Source organism: Macaca thibetana, chromosome 6, assembly GCF_024542745.1.
Source record: "Macaca thibetana thibetana isolate TM-01 chromosome 6, ASM2454274v1, whole genome shotgun sequence".
NCBI lineage: Eukaryota > Metazoa > Chordata > Mammalia > Primates > Cercopithecidae > Macaca > Macaca thibetana.
The window spans coordinates 20590867-20607075 of record NC_065583.1 but is presented as its reverse complement, the minus strand read 5'-3'; the positions used below and the strand labels follow the sequence as shown (position 1 = coordinate 20607075).

At 38.2% G+C, this 16209-nt stretch overlaps 1 protein-coding gene across 1 annotated transcript in view; it reads right to left on the bottom strand.

The window, feature by feature from the left end:
* The window catches only part of SLU7 (SLU7 homolog, splicing factor), an 867785-nt gene that overhangs the window by 678273 nt on the left and 173303 nt on the right, over nt 1-16209 (bottom strand). The window lies entirely within an intron of this gene.

The window sequence follows — 16209 nt, the reverse complement described above, 5'->3', positions numbered from 1 at the left end:
TTCATAAAATCTATGTAAACAAAGCATAATCTTACATATATTATACATATACACACACACCACACACATATATGCACATATATATATATACATGTGTTATGTATATTATTAATGGGGTTTATTTTTTAGAGCAGTTTTAGGTTCACAACAAAACTGAACAAACAGTACTAAGATTTCCCATTTACCCTCTGCCCTACACGTGCATAGCCTCCTTCATTATCAGCATCCCTTACCAGAATGGCACATTTGTTACAATCAATGAACCTACAATGACACATCATAATCACCAAGAGTCCATAGTTTACATTGGAATTCACTCTTAGTGTTGTAAATTCTATGAATTTGGATAAATGTATAATAACATGTATCTACCATTACAAAATTATAGAGAATAGTTTTATTGCTATAAAAATCTTCTGTGCTCAACTATTCATCCCTCCTTGTCCCAAACCCCTGGCAACCACTGATTATTTTACTATCTCCGTAGATTTGCCTTTTCTAAAATGTCATATAACTGGAATCATACAGCATGTAGCCTTTCAGATTGGCTTCTTTCAATTAGTAATATGCCTTTAAGATACCTCCACATCTAAACTGAGCATGTTCATTATATGATCCAAAAATAGGTTTCCTTGGTATTTACCCAAAGGAGTGGAAACATATGTACACAGAAAAAAATGTACATGGATTTTTATAGCAGCTACATTCATAACTGCTGAAACTTGAAAACGACTAAGGTGTCCATCAATAGGTAACTGCAGTATATCCAAACAATGGAACACTTTTCAGCACTAAAAAGAAATGCACTATCGAGGCATGGAAAGATGGAAACTTTTGGAATTTTTTAAGCCACAACTTTTGATATCTCCTTTTCTATCATTTCTCTATTTGTTCCATCATGAAGTGCTATTGATTATACTTTTAAAATGTATTTCAAATCCAACCAGACATTCACCTCCACCGCCACCATCTTAATGTAAGCCATTGCCATTTTTCACCTGGACACATTCAGTAGCCTCCTAATACGTCTCCCCGTGTTAACTCTTCCTGTCTTTCAACGCTTTTTTTACAAAGCAAGTTGGCACTTCCTAGCTCAGAACAATCCAATATAAAATATAAAACCACAACACCATCATAACGCTTTATATGACTTGGCCTCAAATCTCTTGTTAAACTCATTTACCAGCATGCTCCCTCTCATGCGAGCTTGTGTGCATTCAAATCCTTGATAAAAACCATCTATTTTCCACTTCAGCTTATTGCATACACTATTTTTCCTGCCTGAAATAATCTTACCTCCACTCTTTGCTTAAATAATTTTCTCCTTATTTTTTAGGTCTCATTAAATTGTCACTTCAGAGAGGAGTTGCCTGGCCCTGCAATCTAAATCAGTGGCCTCTTGCCCTCTTTAACCTCATGCTTTTCTTTCATGGCATTTAACACTTTTAATTGTGTGCTGATTTTTTTTTTTTCAAAAAGATAATTCACTCTCCCATTCAGTTGTAAGCTCTGTAATGGCAAGAGACATATAATGTGTTGAACAGGCTTGTATTCCTTGAACCTAGCATAGAACCTGGTATTTAATAAGCACCCAATAAGTGTTGGTTGAATAAATGGGTAAATAAATTTGTGATTTTTTCAAGATGGAAGACCTGATGATGGATTGAAGAGGGAGATTATGGAGAAATTTCCCGTTTCAAATTCATTATGAAAATTCTGTTTTCAAGTAGGATAAAATAAGTGGTAAGAAGCCGTGGCTTCTATGCAATAACCAGATATAGCTAAATTAATAATTGGAAATTTATTTTAAAATGTATTGGAAATGTATGGAAGCAAAAGAGATAGGTGGATTAAATTCCTGAGAGAAAAGAGCCCTTTCCAGGTAACATGAGGTATATGTCCTTTTATTTTTTTCTGAAGGCACTTGCCAAGTCTGAAAGTAGGCTGTTAGTCTGGTTTGCTATTGCCAGGGTGGGGGCATTTCTAGGAGTAAAGAAAACCTGTAAAACATGTTATGATCATGGTTCCTGCTATGGCAGTCTGAAGCCTAGAAGATTTCCTTTTGAATGACTGTTTTTTTCCACCAGAGTATTTGAAGCAGACTGAAGTGATATGGGAGGCTGTGGTACTGGGCAGGAAACAAGTAAAACAATTTTGTACAGTTTTGGCGTACTTGATAGAAAAATCCCACTCATGGGAGGTACTTAGAATGAACACACAAAAGGGCTGGAGATGTTGAAAGTGGAGATAGATTGAATTCAACCAAAGCTACAACCAGTTCAGACCCTGCTCAATGCTCACTTGGATTGAAGTGATCAGCCTTTCAGCCTGTTTCCGAGAGAGGAAAGGGCAACATTCCTTGGGAGAAAATGACATCAACCTTAGTCTGTACAAACTTTTAATATACAGTAAGTGGCATTCAAAAAAATACTAGAAACATGAGACAGATAATGAAATATAACAGATAAGAGAAAAAGTTACCAATAGAAGCAGAGACATGGATAAAGCAAGATGATAGGGAAGACAGAAAAATAACTTAAAATAACTACTATAAATGAGTCAAAGAACATAGATGGACAATAGAGATGAAGGAGAAAATTTTTCCTTAGCGATTTCTAATCTATAAAGAAATGGACATTGTAAGATGAAAATATACATTTGAAACTAAGAACTCATTGAATGAGTCAAACAGTAGACATTAGGAGAAGGAGATATAATTAGTAAACTCAAAATAGGCCAATTGAAAACATATCGCTGAAGCTTTGAGAAAAAAAAAAATTATGAAAGAATCAAGCACAGAGCATAAGAGACATGTGGGACACAGGTCCAAGTATTCATGTCAGAGTTCCAGAAACACAAGGAGAGAAACAAAGGTATAGGAAAGATCATGATGAAAAATCCACACTGGTTAAAAACATCAGCCTACACATTCAAGAAGCAAATCCCAAGCAAGATAAAAATAAATTGCACCTTGGTACAAAGTCAAATGCTGAAAACCAAGAACAAAGGAAAATAAACAACCAGAAACAGAAATAAAACAAAACTAAACGATATTGAGACATTTCTATGAGAACTATGGAAGTCAGGAAAAAATAGATTAACTTTACATTGCAGAAAGAACAAAAAGCTTTACTATAAAAATATCTTTCAAAAATAGGGCATTACATAATGATAAAGGATTTAATGCAACAAGAAGACTTAACTATACTAAATATATGCATCCAACATTTGAGCACCAAAATTCATAAAACAAGTACTTCTAGAGTCTAAACTTATGAAAAGACTTAGCCACACAATAATAGCAGGGGACTTTAGCACCTCACTGACAACATTAGTCAGATTGTTGAGGCAAAAAAAATGAACAAAGAAATTCTAGACTTAAATTCAATGATTAGCCAATTGGAGTTAAGACATCTACAGAATACTCCACCCAACAATCACAAAATATATATTCTTCTCATCTGTACATGGAACATACTCTAAGATCGACCACATACTTGGTCATGAAGCAAGTCTCAATAAATAAAAAAGTATATAAATGATTTGAAGCATACACTCAGACCACAGTGAAATCAATACCAAGAAGATCTCTCAAAAACCACAAAATTACATGGAAATTAAACAGATTGCTCCTGAATGACTTTTGGATAAACAATCAAACAAAGGCAAAAGTTTAAAAAAGTTGAAATAAATAAAAATGAAGACATAATATGTGAAAATCTCTGGGATGGAGGAAAATCAGCATTAAGAAGAAACTTCATAGCACTAAACGCCTATATCACGAACTTAGAAAGATCTCAAATTAGCAATCTAACATCACACGTAAAGATCCAGAAAAACAGGAATGAATTTTAAACCCAACCTAGCAGAAGAAAAGAAGTAACTAAAATCATAGCAAAAGTGAACAAAATGGAGACCCCAAAATCCATACAAAAGATGAACCAAATTAAAAATTTATTATTTGAAAGGATAAACAAGATCAGTAGACTTCTGGCTAGATTAACAAAGAAAAAAAGAAGGAAGATGCTAATAAGCACAATCAGAAATGACCAAGGTGACAACAAAAGAAATTATCAATAGAGTGAAGAGTCAACCTACAGAATGGGAGAAAATATTGGCAAACTATGCACCCAACAAAGGTCTAATATCAAGAATCTATAAGGAACTTAAAAGTTCAACAAGCAAAACGAAACAAAACTACATAAAAAGTGGGCAAAGAACATGAACAGACCTTTTTTTAAAGGAGATATACACACAACCAACCAACACATGAAAAAATGTTTAACATCACTAATCATCAGATGCATGCAGATACAAACCACAAAGAGATACCATCTCACACAAGTCAGGATGGCTATTATTATAAAAAAATTAACAGATGTTGATAAGGCTGTAGAGAAAAAGGAATGTTTACACGCTGTTAGTGGGAATGTCAATTAGTCAGTCACTGTGGAAAGCAGTTTGGAGATTCCTCAAAGAACTAAAACTAGAACTATCATTTGACCTAGCAATCCCATTACTGGGTATATACTCAAAGAAAAATAAATCATTCTACCAAAAAGACACATGCACCTATATGTTCATTGCAGCACTATGCACAATAGTGAAGACATAGAATCAACTTTGGTGCCCATTAAAGGTGGATGGAATAAAGAAAATATGTTACACATATACCATGGAATACTACATAACCATAAAAAAAATGAAATTATGTCCTTTGCAGCAATATGGGTGGAGCTGGAGACCATTATCCTAAACAAATAAATGAAGGAACAGAAAACCAAATACCATGTTCTCACTTATAAAAAGAGAGCTAACTATTGGGTACACATGGACATAATAATGGGAACAACAGACACTGGGGACTCCAATCGGTGAGAGAGAGGGAAGGGGGCAAGTGTTGAAAAACTCCCTATTGGGTACTACAATCACTATTCAGGTAATGAACTAAATAGAAACCCAAACCTCAGATTCACACAATACAACAAATCTTGCACATGCACCCCCTGAATCTAAAATAAAAGTTGAAAAAAAATAAAATACATACTAATCTTCCATGTTCTTCAGCATCCTGCAGCAAGCGGATGCTTCCTGTTATGCACAGTTCAGTCAAGTTTCGGTCTACACTTGGCCTTGGGCTTGTAGAGTTCACACACATTTTGTCATAGTCCATTGTTTTGCTTTTTACTATTTGTAATTGTACGTAAAGGGTCTTCACAAATGGCCAGAATAAAATCATTTACAGCTAAAAACAACTGAGGCTAAATATAAGTAATGGAATTCAACTTCATTGAAACACTGCTACTCAATACATGTTTTTCTCATGGCCCTGCAAGTGAACTAATGGCTGAGAGAAACCACCCCGTTCTGCTGGTAAAGTGACAACTTCCTGTTGCATTGTGCTCTGTTGTTTGTCTGGTCTTTTAAAAAAATCTCTGGCACTACATAATTTGATGTCCTATTGTTCTAGGAAGCACACACTGCAGGGCCAGTGAAAGGCTGTATAATAGGGGGGTGAAGAGGGGAGAGAAGACATATCTCCAAATTCTTTTCTTTTGCGGTCTCAGGTAGACTCATTTCTTTGCTGGTCTACAGTTCTGAATCTGGCAGAGTTTAACGTAATAATTCACATTTCTCTTCCCTTTGTTGCGTTTGATTTGTGACACAAACTATCCACAATCTTTCCTTGGACACCTAAAAGATAGCTTCAGACATAAATGATCAGACCCTGGGGTTAGTTATTTCACCAGGGAAGGCCATGGAATAGTCCTCTATGTGTTGCTTTCTAAACCATCCATCCATTTCTGGTGATAGGTCCTTTCCTAAAGCATCAGAGCTTTGAAACTGAAAGGGACCGCAGACTCATCTTGTCTCACTTTTCATTGTATAGATGGATAAAGTAAAGGCCGAAAGTTAAAGAGACTAGCTTAAGATTGTAATTTGTGAGAGGCAGCCGTGGTATGAAAGCATCAGGCTTTTAGCCCTCAGTCCAGGGACTTTTCCCCTTTTTGTGCTCTGTCCCAGGCTCTCTACAGAGCTATTCATCATCATTCATCTTCAGACTAGGTTAAAAATTGCACCAGACCTTCCCTAAAGCCTGTCCAGCTGAATTAAACACAAAAATGCCACAGGCCCATTTTTAGTAGCTGGCTTGAGGGACTTATTTCAAGGTGGTTGGTACATAAGCATATCCACCAAGCAGATCTCTTCCCTACAAGCCCAAGCCATGGCAAGCCCAATTATTAAATTATTTGTGCTGAGATATCCTTATTAATAAAGATAGAGAAAACCAACCTTCATTTTATTCAGTTATTTAAAGGTGAAATGAGCCTTCTTCCTATCATAGGATCCTTTTCTCCTCCTAGCCCACAGTGGACTTCTTGTCATTGGTGTTTTGTTTTCTAATATATATTAATTTAAGAATAATAATAAATGATTTGTTTCTCAAAAATGTCTTTCAAAAATAAATGCAAACTTAAAAGATGTTTCAAAAAACAAGAGCTCAGAGAATTTGTGGCCAGCCCACTGATACTACAAGAAATACACCAAGGAAATTCTTCAGGCTGAAGGAGAATTATCCTAGAGACAATAAAAAACTCAATAAAACAATTAAAAGGATTAGAAAATATAGAGTTATATAAATAGTGACTATTTTAGGCAACACTAATAACAGTGTTGTGGTGTTTTTACCATGTAGAGGTAGAATACAGAAAACAATAGCTTGAAGGGTGGAAATGAGTAAAACCATTAAAATGTTTTAAAGTTCTTGCATTTTTTGGGAAGCACTACTAATTAAAGGTAGACAATATAAGCTCAGAAAATATAGCAAAATCTCTAGAATAACCATTAAAATAAATAGGCAAAAGGTATAACCAAAAAGCTAATGGAAGGGATAACAAAATACTCGATTAATAGAAAATAACGTAGAACAGGAGGAATCAACATAGAACAAATGGAATAGAAATAAAATAAATACCAACATGGTAAACGTAAAGCAAATTATAGCAGTAATAGCACTGTATGTAAATAGACTTAGTAATCCAAGTAAAAGACTAAGATTTTCAGACTTGATTAAAAATACGAAATCTGTTTATAAGAGCTAGATTTTACAGATAAGCTAACAGGGGGTCTGACATAAAAATATCAAGATATACTAAGAAAACTAACAAAAGAAACTGAGTGGCAATATTATTAAACAAATATAGCTTTAATACTAGAGGTATTACTTGACAAAAAATGACTTTTTATTATAGTAAAAGGATAGTTAAACAGGCACACATAACTATTCAATATTTCTACGCACTTAATAACATAGCATCAAAATATATAAAGCAAAACTAAGACAGAACCAAAAGGAGAAATAGAAATATACAAAGCCTTAGTTTGCATTTTAGTACACCACTCCCTGTAAGTGGTAGAAAAAGCAGACAAGCAATCAGTTAGGATGTAGATTTAGTGTTTATGAGACAACATTCAACAAGTACAGACACACATTTCTTTTAAATACATATGGAATGTTTACTAAAATAAACCCATATCTGAGCCAAAAGCAACAAATTTCAAAAGACCGAAATCATGGTGTGTATATATTCTCTTATTGCAGTAGAATTAAATTAAAAATCAATAGCAAAAATAATAAACTATTCCCAAATGTTCTGAAATTAAGTAGCATACATTTTAGTAGCCCAGTGGTCAAAGAAGTCACCATGAAAATTAGAAATAGTTAAAAAAATTTGTTTTCCGAGATGGTGGATTAGAGGCTTTCGCTTGCCTCAGTCACTGGCAAATAGCAAAATCGTGAATAAAAATCAATGCTGTGGGAGGCTGAGGCGGGCCGATCACAAAGTCAAGAGATTGTGACCATCCTGGCTAACACGGTGAAAGCCCGTCTCTACTAAAAATACAAAAATTAGCCAGGCGTGGGGGCAGGCACCTTTAATGCCAGCTAGTTGGGAGGCTGAGGCAGGAGAATGGCTTGAACCCAGGAGGTGGAGCTTGCATTGGGCCAAGATTGCACCACTGCACTCCAGCCTGGGCAACAGAGCCAGACCCTGTCTAAAAATAAAAAAAAAATAATTAAAAACAATCGATTCTGTGAGGTTTAATTCAGCAAAGAAAATGATAATTCATCAGAACAGTGAAAGAAACCCCAGATCCTGGGAAGAAGGTGGCCAAGCAGCCCCTGTGCCAGCATTCAGGTAATAATGTGAGTAAAGCTCCAGTGCGTAAGAGGAGCAGCCAGTCTCCACCCCCGACCCCATGTCTCACTTCTCTGCTACTAATCCTTGTAACCCAGGCCAAAGGAGAGCATCCTGTCTCTCCCCAAACCAGGAACTAGCTTAGAGAGAGACTAAGAGATGGAGAGAGAGTAAAACACCAGGAAAATCTGCAAGCATTTTCTCAGATCCAGGACTAAAAGGAGGACACCATTTTAAACCCAGGTTCATACAAAATCAGTTATTGGTGATCTGGCGGCAGCAGCCACTGCAGTCAGTTTAGACTTGGCCCGGAGATTAGAGTGCTTGCTCTGGAGTGGGAGAAGGGTCCCTGCAGCGAGACTTCAGTGGTGAGTGTGGAGAGTGCCCCAGCAGTACGCATTGGATTAGGTTCTCTTTCGTCACAGGATTGGGGCAGGAGAAGAGTTGCTAAAACCAAAGTTTCTCCTGAGCTGTGTGACTTCCAGCCAGGAACAGCTTTGCAACTTGAAACTGGTCTGTATGTAACATTACTGGGTGCCCCAGTCTGCTCCCATGGTCAGTTGTGCCAGGGTGCCCCACCAGCTCAGCGGACAGGTAAGGAGGTGGACCCCATTTTCCTAGAAATCTGACACTTAGTGTGGACTGCCCCTATGGGAGGGAGGAGCACAGCCAACAAAGTTCCCCTTGGTCAAAGGAAATATGAGTATAGTGCCAGCCACTGAGGGAGGCAACATCAATGCCTTGGAATGGACTTGAAGAAGGGGTCACATATCTTGCCCCAATCCACCTCCCCAGTGCATTGCTGCAGATGTGGCAGCAACTCTTCCTACTGGGGCCCGGGGAGCATGGGCTAACTACTGGGTACTATGCTCAGTACCTGGGTGACAGGATCATTTAAACTCCAAACCTCAGCATCATGCAGTATATTCAGGTTACAAACCTGTGCATGTACCCAGTGAATCTAAAATAAAAGTTGGGAAATTTAAAAAGAACAAAATAATGCCCTTTGCAGCAATATGGATGCAGCTGGATGCCATTATCTTAAGTGAATTAATACCCAAATAGAAAAGCAAATATTGCATGTTCTCACATAAATGTGGGAGCTAAATACTGGATACAAACGGACATAAAGATGGGAAAAGTAGACATGGCAACTCCAAAGGAGGGGAGAGAGGATGGGGGCAATGGTTGAGAAACTTCCCATTGGGTATTATGCTCACTGTTTGGGTGACAAGATCAATAGAAGACTAAACCTCAGCATGACACAATATACCCTTGTAACTAACCTGCACTTGTATCCCCTACCTTTAAAATGTAAAAAGAAAAACTTAAAGAAAATTAGAAAGTATTTTGAAATGGAACAAAAATGGAAAAATGACATAAATTCATTTAAAATTATTTTGTTGGACCATCTTTGAAAATTCTTTTCTTTAAGAATGTTGAATATTGGCTGAATAGGAACAGCTCTGGTCTGCAGCTCCCAGTGTGATCGATGCAGAAGACAGGTGATTTCTGCATTTCCCACTGAGGTACCCGGTTCATCTCATAGGCACTGGTTGGACAGTGGGCGCAGCCCATGGAGAGCAAGCGGAAGCAGGGCAGGGCATCGCCTCACCCGGGAAGCACAAGCGGTCAGGGGATTTCCCTTTCCTAGCTAAGGGAAGCCAGGACAGACTGTACCTGGAAAAGCAGGACACTCCTGCCTAAATATTGCACTTTTCCAACGGTCTTAGCAAATGGCACACCAGGAGATTATATCCCATGCCTGGCTCAGTGGGTCCCATGCCCATGGAGCCTTGCTCACTGCTAGCACAGCAGTCTGAGATCCAACTGAGAGGCAGCAGCCCAGTAGGGGGAGGGACATCCACCATTGCTGAGGCTTGAGTAGGTAAATAAAGCAGCTGGGGAAACTCAAACTGGGTGGAGTCCACCACAGCTCACCAAGGTCTGCTGCCTCTGTAGATTCCACCTCTGGGGGCAGAGCATAGCTGAACAAAAGGCATCAGGAACTTCTGCAGACTTAAACGTCCCTCTCTGACAGCTCTGAAGAGAGCGGTGATTCTCTCAGCATGGCGTTTGAGCTCTGAGAATAGACAGACTGCCTCCTTAAGTGGATCCCTGACCCCCGTGTAGCCTAACTGGGAGACATCTCCCAGTAGGGGCCAACTGACCCCTCATACAAGTGGGTGCCCCTCTGGGACCAAACTTCCAGAGGAAGGATCAGGCAGCAATATTTGCTGTTCTGCAATCTTTGCTGTTCTGCAGCCTCCGCTGGTGATACCCAGGTAAACAGGGTCTGGAATGGATCTCCAGCAAACTCCAGCAGACCTGCAGCTGAGGGACCTGACTGTTAGAAGGAAAACTAACAAACAGAAAGGAATAGCATCAACATCAACAAAAAGGACATCCAGACCAAAACTCCATTTGTAGGTCACCAACATCAAAGACCAAAGGTAGATAAAAACACAAAGATGGGGAGAAACCAGAGCAGAAAATCTCAAAATTCTAAAAACCGAGTGCCTCTTCTCTTCCAAAGGATTGTAGCTCCTTGCCAGCAATGGAACAAAGCAGGATGGAGAATGACTTTGATGAGTTGACAGAAGTAGGCTTCAGAAGGTCAGTAATAACTGACTTCTCTGAGTTAAAGGAGGATGTTTGCACCCATTGCAAGGAAGCTAAAAACCTTGAAAAAAGAATAGATGAATGGCTAACTAGAATAAACAGTGTAGAGAAGATCTTAATTGACCTGATGGAACTGAAAACCATGGCATGAGAACTACATGATGCATGCACAAGCTTCGGTAGCCAATTCGATCAAGTGGAAGAAAGGGTATCCGTGATTGAAGATCAAATTAATGAAATAAAGTGAGAAGAGAAGTTTAGAGAAAGAAGAATAAAAAGAAATGAACAAAGTCTCTAAGAAATATGGGACTATGTGAAAAGACCAAATCTATGTTTGATTGGTGTACCTGAAAGTGATGGGGAGAATGGAACCAAGTTGGAAAACACTCTTCAGGATATTATTCGGGAGAACTTCCCCAACCTAACAAGGCAAGCCAACATTCAAATTCAGAAAATACAGATAACATCACAAAGATACTCCTTGAGAAGTACAACCCCAAGACACATAATTGTCAGATTCACCAAGGTTGAAATGAAGGAAAAAATGTTAAGGGCAGCCAGAGAGAAAGGTCAAATTACCCACAAAGGGAAGTCCATCAAACTAACAGCAGATCTCTTGGAAGAAACCCTACAAGCCAGGAGAGAGTAGGGGCCAATATTCAACATTCTTAAAGAAAAAAATTTTCAACCCAGAATTTGATACCCAGCCAAACTAAGCTTCATAAGTGAAGGAGAAATAAAATTCTTTACAGACAAGCAAATGCTGAGAGGTTTTGTCATCACCAGGCCTGCCTTACAAGAGCTCCTGAAGGAAGCACTAAACATGGAAAGGAACAACCAGGACCAGCCACTGCAAAAACATGACAAATTGTAAAGACCACTGAAGGTAGGAAGAAACTGCATCAACTAACGGGCAAAATAACCATCATAATGAAAGGATCAAATTCACACATAACAATATTAACCTTAAATGGTTAATATTGTTAATGGGCTAAATGCCCTGTTAAAAGACACAGATTGGCAAATTGGATAAAGAGTCAAGACCCATCAATGTGCTGTATTCAGGAGATCCATTTCATGTGCAGAGACACACATAGGCTCAAAATAAAGGGATGGAGGAAGAGCTACAAAGCAAATGGAAAGCAAAAAAAAAAAAAAAAAAAAAAAAAAAAGCAGGGGTTTCAATCCTAGTCTCTATTAAAACAGACTTTAAACCAACAAAGATCAAAAGAGACAAAGAAGGAAGAAGACCATTACATAATGGTAACAGGATCAATTCAATAAGAAGAGCTAACTATCCTAAATATATATGCATCCAATACAGGAGTACCCCAGATTCATAAAGCAAGTCCTTAGAGACCTACAAAGAGACTTAGACTCCCACACAATAATAATGGGAGATTTTAACACCCCACTGTCAATATTAGACAGATCAACAAGATAGAAGATTAATGAGATATCCAGGACTTGAACTCAGCTCTGCACCAACCAGATCCAATAGACATCTACAGAATTCTCCACCCCAAATCAACAGAATATACATTCTTCTCAGCACCACATTGCGCTTATTCCAAAATTGACCACACAGTTGGAAGTAAAGCACTCCTCAGCAAATGTAAAAGAACAGAAATCACAACAAACTGTCTCTCAGACCACAGTGAAATCAAATTAGAACTCAGGACTAAGAAACTCACTCAAAACCACTCAACTACATGGAAACTGATCAACTTGCTACTGAATGACTACTGGGTAAATAATGAAATGAAGACAGAAATAAGGATGTTCTTTGAAACCAGTGAGAACAAAGACACAATGTACCAGAATCTCTGGAACACATTTAAAGCAGTGTGTAGAGGGAAATTTACAGCACTAAATGCCCACAAGAGAAAGCTGGAAAGATCTAAAATGGAAACCCTAACATCACAATTAAAAGCACTAGAGAAGCAAGAGCAAACACATTCAAAAGCTAGCAGAAGGCAAGAAATAACTAAGATCAGAGCAGAACTGAAGGAGAGATGCAAAAAATCCTTCAAAAAATCAGTGAATCCAGGAGCTGGTTTTTTGAAAAAAATCAACAAAATTGATAGACCACTATCAAGACTAATAAAGAAGAAAAGAGAGAAGAATCAAACAGACACAATAAAAAATGATAAAGGGGATATCACCACTGATCCCACAGGAATACAAACTACCATCAGAGAATACTATAAACACCTCTATGCAAATAAACTAGAAAATCTAGAAGAAATAGATAAATTCCTGAACACATACACCCTCCCAGGACTAAGCAGAAAGAAGTTGAATTGCTGAATAGGCCAATAACAGACTCTGAAATTGAGGCAATAATTAATAGCCTACCAACCAAAAAAAGTCCAGGACCAGACGGATTCACAGCCTAATTCTACCACAGGTACAAATTGGAGTTGGTACCATTCCTTGTGAAACTATTCCAATCAATAGAAAAAGAGGGAATCCTCCCTAACTCATTTTATGAGGCCAGCATCATCCTGTTACCAAAGCCTGGCAGAGACACAACAAAAAAAGAGAATTTTAGACCAGTATCCCTGATGAACATTGATGCAAAAATCCTCAATAAAATACTGGCAAACCAAATCCAGCAGCACATCAAAAATCTTAACCACCACGATCAAGTGGGCTTCATCCCTGGGATGCAAGCCTGGTTCAACATATGCAAATCAATAAATGTAATCCATCACATAAACACAACCAATGACAAAAAACACATGATTGTCTCAATAGATGCAGAAAAGGCCTTCGACAACATTCAATAGCCCTTCATGCTAAAAACTCTCAATAAACTAGGTATTGATGGAGCATATCTCAAAATAATTAGAGCTATTTATGACAAACCCACAGCCAATATCATACTGAATGGGCAAAAACTGGAATCATTGCCTTTGAAAAACAGCACAAGGCAGGGATGCCCTCTCTCACCACTCCTATTCAACATAGTGTTGGAAGTTCTGGCCAGGGCAATCAGGCATGAGAAAGAAATAAAGGGTGTTCAATTAGGAAAAGAGGAAGTCAAATGGTCTGTTTGCAGATGACATGATTGTATATTTAGAAAACCCCATTGTCTCACCCCAAAATCTCCTTAAGCTGATAAGCAACTTCAGCAAAGTCTCAGGATACAAAATCAATGTGCAAAAATCACAAGCATTCCAATACACCAATTATAGACAAACCGAGGGCCAACCCATGAGTGAACTCCCATTCACAATTGCTACAGAGAGAATAAAATACCTAGGAATCCAACTTACAAGGAATGTGAAGGACCTCTTCAAGGAGAACTACAAACACTGCTCAACGAAATAAAGGAGGACACAAACAAATGTAAGAACATCCCATGCACACGGATAGGAAGAATCAATATTGTGAAAATGGCATATTGCCCAAGGTAATTTATAGATTCAATGCCATCCCCATCAAGTTACCAATGACTTTCCTCAAAGAACTGGAAAAAACTACTTTAAAGTTCATATGGAACCAAAAAAGAGCCCACATTGCCAAGACAATCCTAAGTCAAAAGAACAAAGCTGGAGGTATCATGCTACCTGACTTCAAATTATACTACAAGGCTACAGTAATCAAAACAGCATGGTACTGGTATATATAGACCAATGGAACAGAACAGAGGCCTCAGAAATAACACCACACATCTACAACCATCTGATCTTTGACAAACCTGACAAAAACAAGAAATGGGAAAAGGAGGATTTCCTATTTAATAAATGCTGCTGGGAAAACTGGCTAGCCATATGTAGAAAGCTGAAACTGGATCCCTTCCTTACACCTTATACAAAAATTAATTCAAAATGGATTAAAGACTTAAATGTTAGACCTAAAACCATAAAAACCCTAGAAGAAAACCTAGGCAATTCCTTTCAGGACATAGGCATGTTCAAGGACTTCATGACTGAAACACCAAAAGCAATGGCAACAAGAGCCAAAATAGACAAATGGGATCTAATTAAACTAAAGAGCTTCTGAACAGCAAAAGAAAATACCATCAGAGTAAACAGGCAACCTACAGAATAGGAGAAAATTTTTGCAATTTACCCAACTGAAAAAGGGCTAATATCCAGGACCTACAAAGAACTTAAACAAATTTACAAGAAAAAAACAACCTCATCAAAAAGTGGGCAAAGGATATGAACAGACACTTCTCAAAAGAAGACATTTATGCAGCCAACAGACACATGAAAGAATGCTCATCATCACTGGTCATCAGAGAAATACAAATCAAAACCACAATGAGATACCATCTCATAGCATTCAGAATGGCAATCATTAAAAACTCAGGAAACAACCGATGCTGGAGAGGATATGGAAAAATAGGAAGGCTTTTACACTGTTGGTGGGAGTGCAAACTAGTTCAACCATTGTGAAAGACAGCATGGCAATTCCTCAAGGATCTAGAACTAGAATACCATTTGACCCAGCCATCCCATTACTGGGTATATATCCAAAGGATTATAAATCATGCTGCTATAAAGACACATGCACACATATGTTTATTCTGGCACTGTTCAAGATAGCAAAGAGTTGGAACCAACCCAAATGTCCATCAATGATCGATTTGATAAAGAAAATGTGGCACATATACACCATGGAATTCTATGCAGCCATAAAAAAGGATGAGTTCATGTCCTTTGCAGGGACATGGATGCAGCTGGAAACCATCATTCTGAGGCAACTATCACAAGGACAGAAAACCAAACACCGCATGTTCTCACTCATAGGTGGGAACTGAACAATGAGAACACTTGGACACAGGGCAAGGAACATCATACCCCGGGGCCCGTTATGGGGTGGGGGAGCAGGGGGAGAGGTAGCGTTAGGAGAAATACCTAACATAAACGACGAGTTGATGGGTGCAGCACACCAACGTGGCACATGTATACCTATGTAACAAACCTGCACGTTGTGCTCATGTACCCTCAAAGTACCAAAAAAAAAAAAAAAAGTAGATGTACAAAAAAATAAAATAAAATAAAAAAATTATTTTGTGACCTAGACCCTTATAGTTAACAACTGTTAGAAATAAAAGTAAAATTGGAAGATTATGTTTTCAGATGGTATTACTAATTTGCTAGAGCTTTTATAACAAAGTATCACAGTCTGGGTGCCTTAAACATCACAATTTTCTTCCTCAGTTCTGGGGGCTGTAAGTCCAGATTCAAGGTACCTGTAGGCTGGTTTCTCAAGGGAACTCCTTGGCTGGCAAAGAGCTCCTTTCTCACTGTGTCTTCACATGTCATTTCCTCTCTTTGCCTGCACCTCTGGGCTTTCTCTCCCTTTTTTTTTCTCTTTTTTTTTAAAATAAGGACAGTGGTTCAATCAGGTTAAGGGCCTGCCCGTCTTGCCT